The 16,235-nt window shown below is 37.5% G+C and overlaps 1 protein-coding gene across 3 annotated transcripts in view; it reads right to left on the bottom strand.

Moving 5' to 3' along the window:
- The window catches only part of CNOT2 (CCR4-NOT transcription complex subunit 2), a 92,530-nt gene that overhangs the window by 41,941 nt on the left and 34,354 nt on the right, over positions 1-16,235 (bottom strand). The window lies entirely within an intron of this gene.

Here is a 16,235-nt window from a genome sequence, read left to right as displayed (position 1 = left end):
CAAACTATTCTGTGTCATTTAATGCTGCCAAGCAAAGCAGTCACATGCAGCACTCAAGCTGTCCACGCTCCCACTGAGGGAAGTGGTACAGGTGCTGGAGGGCATTCTGGCAGCTGCCTGCCCTCCAACAGGATTTCACTTCGCTAGAAAGAACTGCCACTTGTTCTCAGGGTGAACCACAGCACAGATCACAACAGAGAAACACAGTGTTGCAACTCACACTGCTATCCAGCCCTGTTACAAAACTAACAGCATGATAAAATGAGGCAGTCGCTGAAGACCAGTACCTGAAAGGTCAGGAACTGGGATAACAGATTGGAGTTTCGGCTGCTGTAGCCAGGCTGCTTGCTTCTTGCTTGTTCTTAGGCTAACACCAGTGGCCAATTTACCTACTTCTCAGTAGCTGACAGTAAACAGCTGGTAAACTTCTGCATCAGAGCACCTATCCCCATGCAGACCTTTATTATGTTAGAGTAGGTTTACACAATGACAGTGTCAGACAGTTGCCAAGTTAGCAGTAGGCATCATCCCATCCGCATTAACTTATTCCAGTCAGTATTCACCAACATTTTGAGTAGTCAGTCACACTACAAGCGTATGCACAGATAGCTAAAAAACACTGCTGCAGTACTATCTGCAAGAAGATGTGAGAATAACTGGAGCTGTGCCAAACACAGGCAGATCTGCAGATGGAACTTCATTGTTTATTTCTTAGGCCATGAAGCCACCAGGAAACCTCATACAGAAAGACTGCAGCTCCTTTTTCATAGACTGATAGATCAGTGTCCAATTGGCTGCAAAAGTAAATACAGCAAAGTTCATGCAGCTCTTACAAATGCATTTTAAACCCTTTGGAAAGTAACGGTGACTTGAGGTTTTGTACCTTCACAAGGTCTAGACCAATGAGGTGAAAGGTGGGAATCAGCTAAGCCACTCATTCATACATACATACCTATATACACACACACACATTTATGCCAACCCAATCTCACAGAAGTGGTACTCCAGTTGCACAGCAATTTTATTAAGTAAAGAATTCCTGTCTACTCAGCCTAATTTCATACAGATCCCTCTCCTCCTAATCCTGTAACTACTTTTCCTGTTCTACTGTGGGAACTCAGCCCTCTGTGCACAAGGCACATTGGCAGTGTAACCATTCATTAAAAATGTAAAAATGGTGCACTTCTTTAACATAATATTGCAAAAGCACTTACAACTCCCACTGACAGACCCCCGTATAAGTATTATTAGAAAATATTCACGATAACAGAGCAATGAAAGGAAAAGGAGCTGCATGTTAGGATGGAGTTCAGAGAACTAACCAGCCATGCTGCAATAAACCATGCCCAAGTCTGACTGAACACAAGCATTTCTTTTAAAGCACAAGCAAGAAAAATAAGATTTGTCCACAATTCCAAGTTAATGTTAACCAAGCAAAATGCAGTCACAAACCTGACAAAACCTTTAAATACTTCCATGGAACATTTTCTAACAACCACCACTATGGGAGAACTAAAAGCACCATACAGACATTAAGAACTTGAAGCATCTAATAAGCAGTTTGCTGCGGCCATTGACCTTTACTCTTCCACTGAGCATATAACACACAACAACCAACAATACTGACTTAAAAAAATTAAAATCATTGTTACTGCAAGAAACACTGCAGTGTAGTATACTTCAGCACACAAAAACTTGTTTGTTAGCAATAACTGAAAATACAGTATTGACACCAAATTTGTAAGGAAAAATGATTAAAAATATTGCTGTCTTAGGCTGTAAAAACACCTTTATAATCACTTATAAAATGATACTATGATTGTATATTAAATTAGTTTAACAGCCTGAAGCAAATGATAGTATTAAAATATGAAAAATGTTTCTGTTTTGCAATATTACTATAGGTAGTGCCCAAGGAGAGCTCACTCACGACATTAATATGGCGAACTCTAAACTAAGAGGGTACTATAAAATGTCCCTGGAGAACGAATATTTTAAGTTTTGCATAGAGCAGAAAAATCGATCATTGCATTAAAACTGATTAAACTCATCATCTTTATGAGAGCTGAAAACTACATGCAGTAATACCAGTTAAAAAAAGAAACCACTTCAGGAATTTCAGCAATATCTTCCCTTTCCTGATCCTCAAATGACTACGGCTATTTGTCCACATACACACTAGCATTACATGAGAGCAATTAGAAGTTGTCATCTCAGTCTGATGTTACAGAGAATCTATATACTAAGGGTTCTGCTGTTACTACATCTTCCTAAGCAAAGTTAACGATTTACCCTGTTTTTTCTTTTTTGTTACAAATCAATGTTTTCACATAAGGTAACATACCCAAAATATTTACAAAACTGACTCTGAATGAGCCTTTCAGTGAGAAGTGTCTCAAAAAATAATTGTCTATCAAAAGTCACACGCTGGTAACCACCCAATCAGCCTGCAATTTAAGTCAAAATACAGAATTTGGAATTCCATCAGTTGGCAAAAGATAGCATAAATTCAATTTATATTAAAAACTGCTACTGTTTATGATACTATTTCTCAGTGTCAAAGATAATTCCTATTCGACGCAAACTGCAACTGATATACAATAGAATATATACTACCAACTTGCTAGATGCGAAAGATCTCCTGAATCCCAACCCTTTAGTGATAAGTTATAGGTATTAAAAAACACTATGAAAAGTACACTGGTACACACAGATACATTTAATTTTCAGGATGAAAGCAAAACCAAAACTAGAAGTTGAGATCCTTTGTTACCTTGTTTCCTTTCACAGTCACAGTTGCTTCACTTCTTTAAGGTGACTGATAACCTCTAACAGTATACTATATGCTTATGCTATGGTAGCCCTTCAAACAAAAATTTTGCAGTATCAACATTACATAATCACAGAAAATGGAACATTTCACTGTATTTCTTTTTTGTTTAAAAGCCTTTTTCCATTATGAGCTTAATATCAGCACAGATTTGTATTCATTTTAAGAGTACAATAGTATAATAGGTGTTATGCCCACCTTTAACAACTGACTTTATATTCTTTTAACTTAATTAAGTCTTTAAGTTTAAATCTCAGAAATATGGAAGACTGAAATCAAGACCACCATAATATATGAGACAAATCTGCCAAGGAACTTGAAGGTTGGATAGCCTTTACAATAATCTCATAGTACTTGTGTCATATGGTTCATAAATTGATTATTTTCTAAATAATCTTATTTTACAGAGCACTGTAGAAAATAGCAGCCATAAAGAAACTACCTGATTTACAGACTTAGGTCACGTCTCAAAGTAGTTCAAGATACAACCAGTCTCCTTAGAACACCGCACAGTTTTTCCTCTCAGAAAGGAAGTATGACAGGTAAGACATACAGCAGGAAGTTCAGACAAAAATTCTGAGCATGAAGGAAGTAAAAGAACATGCAGTTATGATTTTAGACTATTCTCCACTCACATTCCCAAGAACAGCCATCTACAAGGTATCATTTTTCAAGTGTTCTATAAAGTATAACAATGCTTTCAAAAGCTACACTAAAACTGTGAATCTCTGCTGCATGCAAACTATGTCAGGAAAGTACAGACCCTAGCATCAACTAAGCCACAGAAATTCTCCTAAGATCCACGTGCCAACTGTTCTAAACCTTTACCTATCCTTAACTACTACGAAATGAACATTTTAAAACACTCCTGAAATAAAACAGCACAGCAAGAACAGGAAAAATGATCCTACGTTAAAATCGACAGTGAAATTACTAAAGCTAAATTTGAAAACTGATATTAGAAGAAGCTTCATTGGCTTCACAACATGATTGACACCATGCTCATCCTGGGACAAACTCCTGCAGGTTCTATTCCTACTAACCAGAGGCACAAGATTCCGAAGATGTGAGAAACCCACAGTGGTTGGGGATATGACACTTTGCACTAAGCTGTGTGGATGGCTTTTAAGGGTCTGATCAATGAGATGTACTCAACTAAGGAAACAATCTTTGGACACACCATTCAACAAAATCCAAACACACACAAGAAAGACACTTCAAAGATGAGAAAGGCAGCAAGGGATCTGCAAAATTGACCAGAAGAGCAGAGAAACTAGCACTCCATCTGGAGCAACCATGGGGAGAAACCAGGAAGGTGCCAGATGCGTTCCACCTTACTTAGTGATCTCACCTGAGGAGAATCAGGAGCATGTGCCTTTGTAGATGTAACAATTAAGTCACAAGTCCTGACTAACCACACACATATGCATACCCACACACATCGGTAAAGCATGCAGTTGGACTATCTGTCAGAGACACAGTTTAAGAATTTTTTTGATTAGGAACAACTACCATTTGGCTGATAATATAATTTTCTTAATAATAAGATAGGAAAAAAACCCAAAACAAAACCCAATATACCACCTTCAACAACGTATCCAAAATATGAGTATATTTACCCACTTTCTCTCTTCTTTGTGGTTCCAGTTTTTTCTAATGGACTTACAGTCCATTCAAGACTAAGAGTAGTTCTAGATTTAACATAGCATTTCTGACTTGCTACTGTAAAATGCTATACACTTCGCTATGCAACGCCCTTCAACTCTAAGGTTTCACCAAGAAAGATGACTGCATTTTAGAAAGTGTCAATCGTGCCAGTAACAATATGTTGGCTCATACTTCTAAATTCAATGCTATTTTAGGTATGCATGTAGTGAACAACAGGAAGAATCTTGAAAATGAATGACACATACTGGTGTACTCCTCTTACCTACTTAGGACACTCCTCAGCCATAACATTTATTTATTTTTTTTTAAAGGAAACTAGTTCAATTCGTAAACAAAAAGTAACTTTTAAAGTATGTTTCAGTTGATGCTCCATCAAGACAATTACCAGCCAAGTATACGCTATCTCTATATCACGTTTATTTATTGATTATCTTTTGGGAACACCATCAAAGAAGAAATCAGTTATACTCAGAAGCCAGACTTAACCAAAATGAATTTCAGAAACCAAACAAGCTTCTGAACTACCTGTGCTATCATGGGAAAACAAATAAAACCCAACAAACAAGCAACGAAGCACCTAAGATAGGCAAACTTGGATTTCTAGTCACTATTTCAGTAAACCTGACTATAAAAACTAGCATTTAATATGAAAATAAAGTTAATAAGGAAATGGGTCAGTCTTAGGAAGAAGAAATTCAGCTGTCAAGTTTGTAAACAAATGGAAAGATAAAACAAACAAACAAACCAACCTGAAACCCAAAACTCCATTCTGGAAAGATAATGAAGTTTGCTTCACATATTCTCATAATAAATCTGTTACTACAGTGGCACTTCTCCCAGCTCCTTAAAAGTCTATTGTGTGAGTTTCAACCAGTGTTTTGCAGCTCAACCATAAGACAAATGGCCATTGGAAGGTATCAGAACGACAACTTCCTACCTTCTCTTGATTGATAAACTTTGACTCATCCCATTAGGTAATTCAGAAACACACTGGTTCAAAACTTCTTGCAGTTTTAAATGAAAATTGATTTTTCAACTGAATGACATTGCAGTTTGCCATGTCCACTGCATTAGTGCTTTTGGGTATTTTGCTGTAGACAAAATAAGTTTTGATGTATTTCAGAAATTACCCTTTCGTAACAAGTTAGAGTAAGATATCCTCTAATTCAGCAAGTTAATTTATTTGAATTTTATCTCCAGCTTCATGCCTGAGCTTGCCTTTTTGTTGCTTTGTTGCATGGCTTTTCTTTACAAAAAAAAAAAAAAACAAGGCACTTTACTCAGTTTGAAATTCTAGATGTACTCAGATGCACTCTAGAGAGTTCCTTAATAGAGAATATACAATGGTAAAGCCCAGCTTTAAAAGATTAGGAAATCAGCTACTGAACTGAGTTCTTCAGAAACAACAAAACCCTATCATTGCCTCCAGCCCCCAGAGAAAGAAGTAGGAATTTGGCATTTTTTTAAACACTGAAATACTCTTAATACTCCAACCATTTCTGCATTCAGCAGAATTCTGCTACAGCAATTTATGCATATGGCCAAACTCACATGATGTATGTGCAGCCTGAAAGCTGGATCAGGTAACTAGAGAAATGAACCCATAAAATCAAATCATACTAAGCACATGCAAATTGTTCTCTGAAAAACATAGAATGTGACAAATTCTATGCATTTCTCATGGGGGCAAAAAAGGAAATAGTGACAAAAGAAAAAATTATTTCTGTATTAAGTAAGTCATATAACTTATAATAATTTAATTCACTTCAACTGAAAACTCAAGGAGGAGTGCCAAGACAATGAGGAGAAGCAGATATAGGGAACAAGAAGTTTCAGCCTGAAAAAAAAAGTTGCAATTTACATAAGCAACAGAAAACAGGGGATTTCAACAGGGAAATGCCAGCCTGCTGTCAGAGTACCGGTACCGTCAACATTCTTTACTGTACTCCCCCACTACTAGAACAAACCAAAACAGGTCAGTTTTACTAGATGTGTTCCATGATACATGTATGGAGGTATAGCAGAGAAAAGATCCTCAAGAGACATAAATGCACTCCTACAAACAGAATTGAGCAGGTTAAGTGATAATCAGACAGGCAGTAAACCAAGTTTGGAATTCTAGCATCTTAATTCATAGAAACACCAGACACGACAGATATGTCAAAAAGTGCAAAGAAATTAAGTACGATTTTTGATGAAAAGCTTAGAAAAGTTTAAGGAGGATAAAAAACAACCAACAAAAAAAAAAGCCTTTTTTAGCAGCTTTTCATTCTTCATTGATATTCAGTATTACGTATTCACAAAACACATTTTTAATAGCAATTAGAACAGGAAGTTAAACTAAGTAAGTTTAAGTAGATCAGACTTCAGCCTCACAATCAAGAGACCTGCTATGCTAAAATATTTCTTCTCTACCAAGTGTTACAGGTTCAACATGACATACTTTGCCACCTTGGATGTTGGTACCACACCTAGCCAATCAACACAAACGACAGACAACTCAGATGATGCACACAGGGACAAACAGGAAAACGAACCAGGTCCTAATCTAGACCAAACCAGCAAATTATTCTCACTAAGGTCCCACTTGTGAAGGAGAGATGATTGCTCCCAGCGTTACAGAAATTATGTAACAGTTTAATTAATAAGGAGCATCTCCGAAAGCTTTTATGTTAATGAGTCCCCTAAGTAGTTATAAAAACAAAAGAGAATCCTTGGCAGAGTAACATGCAAACCTTATTTTACACTGAAATAAGGTGATAACCATTTTTGTGAATTATGCCCATTGTAACTACTATGTTAATAGCTGATACTCCTCCCAGGAAAAAGTCCTTAACGGTTCTAGAAGTCAACTCCCTACTACCACTTACTGAAAGTGAGAAAAGCCATTTGCCCATGTGGAGGACAGGTATGTATTTGATTGCCAACATCTACTAACAGTCTAGTTTTTGGTACTTTACAACAGACAACCATGAGTTACTTCACAAATTCATCTTTCTCCTCCTCTACTCTCCTGGAGTACTGTGTCCAGCTCTAGAGTCTTCCACACAGGAAAGACATGGACCTGTTGGAGAGAGTCCAGCAGAGGGCCATGAAAATTATCAGAGGGATGGAAACACCTCTACTATGAGGAAAGGCTGAGAGATTTGGGCTTGTTCAGCCTGAAGAAGAGAAGACTCTGGGGAGACCTTATCGTGGCTGTTCAGTTCTCAAAACGGGCCTATAAGAAAGATGGGGAGAGACTTCTTAGCAGGGCCTGTTGTGATAGGACAAGGGGTGACCGTTTTAAACTAAAAGAGGGGAGATTCAGGCAGGAGGTGAAGAAAAAATTCTTTACAATGAGTGTGATAAAATACTGGCAGAGGTTGTCCAGAGAGGTGGTAGATGCATGATCCCTAGAGACATTCAAGGCCAGGCTGGATGTGGTTCTGAGCAACCTGATCTAGTTGAAGATGTCCCTGCTCATTGCAGGGGGGTTGGACTAGAATACCTTTGAAGGTCCCTTCCAACCCAAACTATTCTGTTATTCTGTGATCTGCAAGCTTCACCACGCTCCCTCTTTTTAAATCATCTACACATTTAGTCACACACCAGCATACTGTGACATTATACTTAAAAAAGAATGTATATACTTAAGCCTCCTAAACGGTAAGACACAGTTAAAATAAAATAGCCTTAAATAAAAGTGGCACACTAAACCAACAGCTTCTGATCTGACCACCAAATATCTGACTTACTTTGTAAAAGGCTTTAAATTGTAATTCACATGTAAACCGCATCCCACTGCTTCAAAACTTTCACTGAATTTCTTGCATTGGCCAAATCAGAAACTTTTACAATGAAAGCTGGTGGTAAGGAAAGGAAAAACAACACTCGACCAGTTTTAGGGGGGCTTTATCCCTCCAGGGAACAAAAAAATTGAAGGCCACCAGCAGCAACGATATTGGCAGGGCAAAGCGTGGTAGCATGGGGACCAGAATGGAGGAGTCAGAAACACGAAGGTCAGCTGGGCCTCACTGGCAAGAGAAGATGGCTACAGATAGCGCAGCTGAGAAGCAACTCTCAAACAGCATTAGGAGCATGGCATTGGTACACTTGTCAGTGAGCAAGTAAGATGACCACATGCATGCTCAGTTGCTGGGAGACTGTTTTTTCCTTTATCTTAAGAGATAGATGTGGTCCCTTATATCACATCTAATCTAAGCTGATAACATTTCATCTGCTATGTGTCCTCCAGCTTTGTAGTCATTACCTTACATGCTCTTCAAGCAGTATTTCTTGACAGTTCCTATACACCCAATTCAGTTGAAGTCAAAAATGCCCATTGATCAGCTTTCTAGATCTGTACTTTTGTAAAATATTAAGCCTTATTAAATGATCTATGTTGCAGTACCTTTTAGGTAGTCTGTATCTGCTCACTGGACACTATCTTATTTCATTTACTATTTAAGAACTTTTGTGCTGTACATCAGACAGGGAGATAAAGCTTATAAACCAAAAGGAAAGAAACAAACTTTGAAGTAATTCAAATTTGGTTTGTGAACTCAGGATTTACATGTTTTCATCACCTCAAATCTCTTCTATTGTGGGAGAAGAACAAAAGATTAAAAGTTGAAGAACAGAACTCCTTTGACTTTATATTTGCTTTCAGCTGAGACTCTCAGCCAGGAGGCCAGACTTCTGCTTCAGCTAAAAGAAGGGTAACCATCGCTCCAGCTGGGATGTTTCCATGTTGATTTTGAACAGGCTCCTCTTTCCAGGAATACTGCAGTTATCTTTTCTTTCTCCATTTTTTTTTTTTTTTTTTTTTTTTTTTTTTTGCATAGCAACCAATTCCACTAACTTCTTTAAGACAGCAGCACTTCCTACCTATTCCTTCCTGGATAGAGCCAAAACTTTCATGTTTGGTTAATCTAAAACATTGTATTTTAAATAAGCGCTGGTTTCCCAAGCACTTCCTGCAGTGAAGCACTGCACAGTCAGATTTAAATCATGATTAATGGAGTAGCAGCAGGAATTTTTTTTTTTTTTCTTTCACTAGTCAGATGGAGTTTGTTGACATTAAGTAAATTAGTACTAGACCCATTTCTACTCTAGCTTTTGCCAGGATGAAAAAATAACCCCAAAGCAAAAAGGTATGGTTTTGAAGGTTTTTTAGGGGTCACAAGATAGAGAACAACTAAAAAGAGCACAACTAATTTTTAAACATTTATCTAACAGTGCATCCACACATACTGTATTTAATGTAAGCTTCTGACCATTTGTTTGAACTACCCACAAGAAAGAGGTAATAACACTATTTTTACTTTATGTTGAATTTTAAGAAATACAGGGTTCCTTTTGGTTTGGTTCCCCCCACATCCCTCCCTCCGAGGTATTCTAAATATAGAAATAGCTGAGAACATTCTGGCCAAAAATTCATTCTGCACACACAGCACATCAAACATCTCGTCTTACCTTAAAATACAACTGGAAAAACTCAAAACATTAAGTATGTTTAATAAATTGAATCCTTGAAGAGAAGGAAATATTTACGAGCTGCCACAACTTCCTGGCAGCATACTTGCTTCTCAGTGACTCTCCTTCTTCAGACTAATGGTACGTTCTGCAAAAGCAGAAACATTTCCCAAGAGCACAGAGAGGTTAAATTCATGTATGGCTTTTTAGTGTGTCCTCCCTAAAACATACTTAAGACAGTCTGTGACTCTTCAGGGCAAACGCAAAAATGCAAAGTTAAAATTAAAAAACTTCTATTCTTCAGTTATTTATTTATTTATTTTTAAATGAAAGCCTTAAGACACTTTAGGAAGCATGTTTCTCAAAATATTCCACAGCCTGGTTCTTGTAACCTTCTGACTATGCAGCCAGGCTATGTCGTGATTACAGCTATACCAGGTTCAGCCATAGAATACGACAAAACAACTTTGATGTTTTTACATTGTATCTAAGAACAAGGACACAACCAATCTTCATTCAGAAAAAACAAAACAAACCTCCAACCTGTTACTGAATTTATTTTAAGGGAAATGAAAAAGTACCAGAATTCTTTTGAATTTTAAATTGCTGAACTGCAATTCTTCATATTATTTAAGTGTTAATTGATCCTAGTAAAGAATTTTTGAGTTAGATATTACTGCACACAGGAAAAGATCAATTACAAACTCTGAGATCCCTACCATGCTATCACAAATACAACCACCAAGTAGAATTAGGAAAGCACTAAATGCATCTGCCATGCCTTTCCACTGTACTAATCTTCCTCACACCTGATTTAAACCTCTTCAGTCATTCTGTTCTCCATTACAGTTGTCAAAAAATGAATTAATCTAGCTATGCGCTCTCTCATTTAAACAGGTGGGCTTCAGTCAGATTCCCATATTGTAAAACTTTGGCTCAATATATACTGTAAACTTTGTTCAAATATCAGAAACTGAAATAACCAGTCATTTTTCATTTTGAAGCAATTCCTCTTTGAAGTGCCAGACTTTACACCACAACATTTTAAAATAGAGCTACCTCAAATTGGCAGTCTAAGCTCAGACTGCAAATGTTGCTTAGACCTGGCCCAAGTCCCAGACATGGGATGGTCCCCTCCATCTCATACCTTCCTCACAGTTTCTCAGAAAACAGTCGCATTTATTTAGAGTTCCAAGACAGGATGTCAATGTTTAGTGCCTCAACAGCCTGGTAAAACAAGCAATAGGGCATTACTTCCCATTATACTGTTCTCATTAAAAAACCCCAAAAGAGTATTTTCACTGAAAACTTGCTCAATCTTCAGCTAATATATGCAATCTTGCTCACAATGAAAGTGTCATAGTTGGTGAAGTACTTAAAAATGCAAGACTTCAACTTCTGTTTTTTCTTTTCCTACAGCTGATTTCATAAGATTAGGTTATCCTGACCAGTAGCATTACAACGCTTTCAGCTAGAGTTGCAATAGCAAACCACTCAAATCAATTTTAGTCTCAACCCATTTTACCAGTATTGCAGATGGGGAAAATACAGGGATTTAGATCATTACACCACAATTTAATGTCAGATTCTTTCAAGTCTTCTCAGGGTCAGCCAAGTTCTTGCTTCTCAAGTGATATAATCCCTTCCCCGCCCTCTCCCACCCTTCACAATCTTGAGGCAGGACTCAAAAAGTTTTGCTTTTAAAAAGACACATTGTTCCAGCATTAACCTTGTTCAGGAAAGACAGAGAAACACTAACTTCTTTACCATATTTTCAAAATCTAAATGCATACTCAGAAGGCACAGAGATGCCTTTCTCTGAGCGTGAGATGGTGAGAATATGAAGGGTGATACACTTCTTCATGAACCTATATACTGGATAACTGGAGGCAGTTACATATTATATACATTTGTAACTATTCTTCAATTAAACAAAACATCACCCACATAGTGCAGCTCTCTTTGAATGACAGGAAGTGTACCATAATTAGCTCTCAAGCACTACACATCACAGGGAATGGCAAAAGTATTTACAAATACTGAAGTATTCTTTGTATTTGATCTCCATTTACTGTCATTTAAAAAGCAAGAAAATGGTTTCTGAATCTCTGTGGTGCCATAAGCTTTTTTTACTGGTCTGTTAAATAAATGTGTTCTTTACCACTTCTGTTAACCCTTCCCTCTTTTTAAAGGAGAATTTATCAAAATGCTTATTGCTACAAAGAAAAACATTCCCCGAGGGAAGTGTATGTAAATAGCCCATAGAGCAGCGCTGCACACAAATCACAACTTCTAAAACCTCAGCACACACAGACAAGTACGATTTTCTAGTTCTGCACAGAACTTATTTTCAAAAAGCAAGGTTTTTTTTTTGTTTTGAAGTGACAAAGAGAAGCCTTCTACACATTCACTGGACAATTCTTACATTAAGGGGCTGCATAGGAAGATACATTCACTATAGAGCGAATCATCACTGAGCAGGATTTTTACGAGGCATAAGGTTTTACAGCAGCCAAGTCCTGCTCTTGCCTGGCTTGCTAAACTTTCAGCCAGCTGGTTCCTTGGTCCAGCTTTGCTACATAGTTACAGCCATGGTTACACCACACCACAGCGGTAGGACAACGCAACAGCCACAGCCCCAGTTTACTGTATCTTAACAGACAAGAAATTGTGTCTGAAGATCAATGTACTAGGAAATGAAGGCAAGCACCCAGCTGTCCGAATTCACTTTATCAGAGGGATGAATTGCATGATGGGCAACACTATTAAGGAAGCACAATATGTAAGATCACACGCAGTGGTGGATTGAACTAGGGTGGCCAATACAGCTGCCATCCTAAATTTTTCCAACATGCCCATTCCCCAGGGGCTGCTGACAAGCTGCGTAACACAGGTGGGAACTGAGGTACCACGATTTACTCCTGAGAGCAAACCCTGTGCACATTTCAGTATAAACTACACACCCTGCCCAACCATCCCTACAGCAGGTACAACCACCTCTGGGACAGGACTAAGAACACAGCCGAGGGTGGTAACCACATGAATGACCTCACTTTCACTCTACAGGGTGCAATCACCACGCAGCACCTGCATGTGCTGTTTTCTTTTATCTGCTCAAATGCCTTTTCATTGGGAAAGAACAACAAACCCCCAATAAATCCATGGATCCTAAAAGATCTTAACCTTCATGCTTCTCATGTCAAGTGTTAACCCCCAGTCTTAAAAGTTCAGTTGAAAAAACCCAAAATATTGACCAGTACCTGTTAATTTATGATTCAGGTACTACAATAAGAGTGCTATAAGAAAACAGCACTAAAGGAAAATGATCTGCGGCAAGCCAAGAAACACATACAGAGAAAATATGCATGATTTGAAGTGGGGTGGTTTTTTTAATCTTTAAATAAAGATAAATTTTCTAAACTCTAGATTAAATTCTTAGATACTTGTTTTGGGCATGCATAGCCCCAGTTAAGCAGATAAAACCGAGGAGCTGTAAATTTTCTTTTAAAAGATAAGCCCTCAAAAGAGGACTTAAAAGTTTCTACATTTCACGTTATTTAGGAACTAAGTAATTCTATGAAGATTTCCAGTATACTGCAGCTCTGTGAACTTCGAAAGTATTCTCTGCATCCTCTGTGTATTCATGTTTCTGGGCTTCCTGTGAAGTTTATAGTCCGATTAATTGACAAAAGATTGAAGTGAAACTGTTTAGGCTTTTTACTTTCTGGATAGAAGGTGCGTCCTTGATAAGTTGTACTTTCCTCCTTTTATTATTTTTTTCCCAGTTCGACAGCTTGCTTTCTTATCACAATTCTGATAAATTTCAGAGGAAAAAATATTTCAAATCTCCATCATTTATAGTGATCCAACAAATTTCTAAGGAAGAAAAGCTGGGGCTTAGCCTAATAAGCAGAAAGACAGAAGTCCCTGTGGGAATTTAGTGACTTCCAACATTTCTTCTCTGATTTTTTTTCTCTACATTGGCGCTTCCTGATTTCTTCCCATCAAGAGCAGAGCATGCGTGCTGTTCTCTACAAGGATTCTTCAGTTTCTTTCTGGAGACTACTTTTATAATTGGTCTTATACTTTTTAGAGTATAATTTTACAGTTTGTTCCCTCCTGTTATATATGTTCATAGGGACTAACATATCCTCTGAATCAGGGTCTCTGAAACCGTGACTACTTCATTCTTGTTCACAAAGCAACGAATCTGTTCTCAAGGATTTAATACAAACAAAAATCCACATCTGAAAACATTCTCACAGAAGCATCCCTCTGTTCCAAGTTCTGTTCTGAAATACCTACTTCTAAGGGAAGCAAAACATACATTAGATATAATCTTCTGTGAGAGGTTTCTGTAAAATTTCTTGGTACACTTGAGTGCTAAAGACTAGAAAAGAGAGACAACAGAGAGAGAGTGCACAACCAAAGCAGCTTTCTTTTACAAGACAAATCCATTTTAATACTTCAAAAAGAACAGAGCTGTAGATTACTCTCAATAAATGAATGACTTTTCATCTGTGAATGCAGTATTTCAAAACAGGTCTGTCTGGTACTGCTTCATGATGTATCAGATCTAGTCCAAATTTAAATTAGCAAGGCTGCACTGCCACTCCTGAATCACATGTCTAGGAGCGCTCAAGCTATAGCCATCCTTACTCCTCACACTCTGGCGTCCACATCCATCTCAAGGATTTCTGGCTCTAAGAAGCGATCCTATTGCCTGGTTCAGAATAAAGGAATTCAAAGAACAGTCACCTGCCTTCCTTATTACAGCAATTGCATAAAGACAGCTTTTGTCTTCCTGATACCAAGGACACCTGAACTGCAACTTCTCTAACTAACAGTCTGCACACTCCACTGTTGCACTTTAAACACTGGTTCTCAAAGCTGAGCCTTCACCTGTGTAGGGAATTGTAATTTCACACTACAGGCTGCTCAAATCTCAGCTTCTTTCAAGCACTACATGGGAAACATGCTTTGCCACAAAAACCATTCTCAGAAACTTTGTGAAAAGGCATGCTGTCTAATGGTAAACTACTTACCCAGCTTTGCTCTAGGAAAGCCCGAACAGTCTGAAGACTGCTTTGGAAGCAAAAGCAACACACTGATAAATTATTCTGAGGAACAAGAAATTAACCTGTGCCAAGTATAACTTCTTCCCAACGAGTTTGGGATTCTGGGACAAGAGCTAGAAGCGTACAGGAGCAAAGTTCAAATTTACATTTAAATCCTCAAACTGAAGCCTAACTGAGCGTAACAAATGAAAGGAAAAACTCTTCAAAATTAGTTCTGGGACTTTCCACAGTGTGTCATTAAATTCAAACACATATTGCCAAAACGTAAAACAGAGTAATCACACAAGCAAGCTATTCTTGAGGTTTACTGACTCTTCTGCTCATCTTATTTTAATGAATCTTAAGCATGTCATGACATGTTCCTGGGAACGTGTCCATGCTACTGTAACATGCTACTGAGCAAAACCCCAAAGTTAACTCATGTTTTTAACTTCATGTCTCCTTATCACATTCACTTTTTTCTTTTCCAATAACTTGTAGGTTTAGTTAACCCCCAGTCTGCAGACTGCTGAAATTCCTCCCTAACTCACAGGAACTTAACTAATTTTGCTTCCAAAATGGTGTATTACCCCATTTAGAAATGTCATCTCCTTCCTACTCTACTTTTAGGCCATAAATGTAAAGACTGGCTACATTACATAGCACCACAGTTTGGGACTTGAAATAAAAACCAAAGCCACTGAGTTTTTACTCTAGTGATATAAAGATAAAACAAAATGGTCCTGAAATTGAACTTTCCACTTCAAAGGTAATTTTACTGAATTACTATCCTGAACTATCCTATATAATTATTAATAACATACATTTCTGTATGAACAAAACCAAGTGGTTTTGGGGAATTTCTTTAGTCTTTGCCATTTGAGCTGAAGGAACGCTAGGGATTAAAAAAACTCCAACATTTATTTGCAAAACAGACTACGTAAATATGAAAATATTAATCAAGAATTTTTTATTTTATTTATTTTTTTTTTAAGGGGGATAAATAAAATGTGATTGGTATTCACATGCCAAAATGCAGAACTCACCCACCCATTGTATGGTACGCCTGCTGCAAGGTTACAATCATGGAACCTTGACTAACTTTTATTATGATTACAGAATACTATAAAAGAAAATAATATACTGAAGTATAACAATTATTGCACTACACTTCAAGGCACTGAATGTAGTAAAACACCAACAGTTAACAAAATAAGAATGCC

Source organism: Strigops habroptila, chromosome 3, assembly GCF_004027225.2.
Source record: "Strigops habroptila isolate Jane chromosome 3, bStrHab1.2.pri, whole genome shotgun sequence".
Taxonomy (NCBI): Eukaryota; Metazoa; Chordata; class Aves; order Psittaciformes; family Psittacidae; genus Strigops; species Strigops habroptila.
The sequence above is the reverse complement of the archived record's forward strand: the minus strand, read 5'-3'. Positions and strand labels throughout refer to the sequence as shown.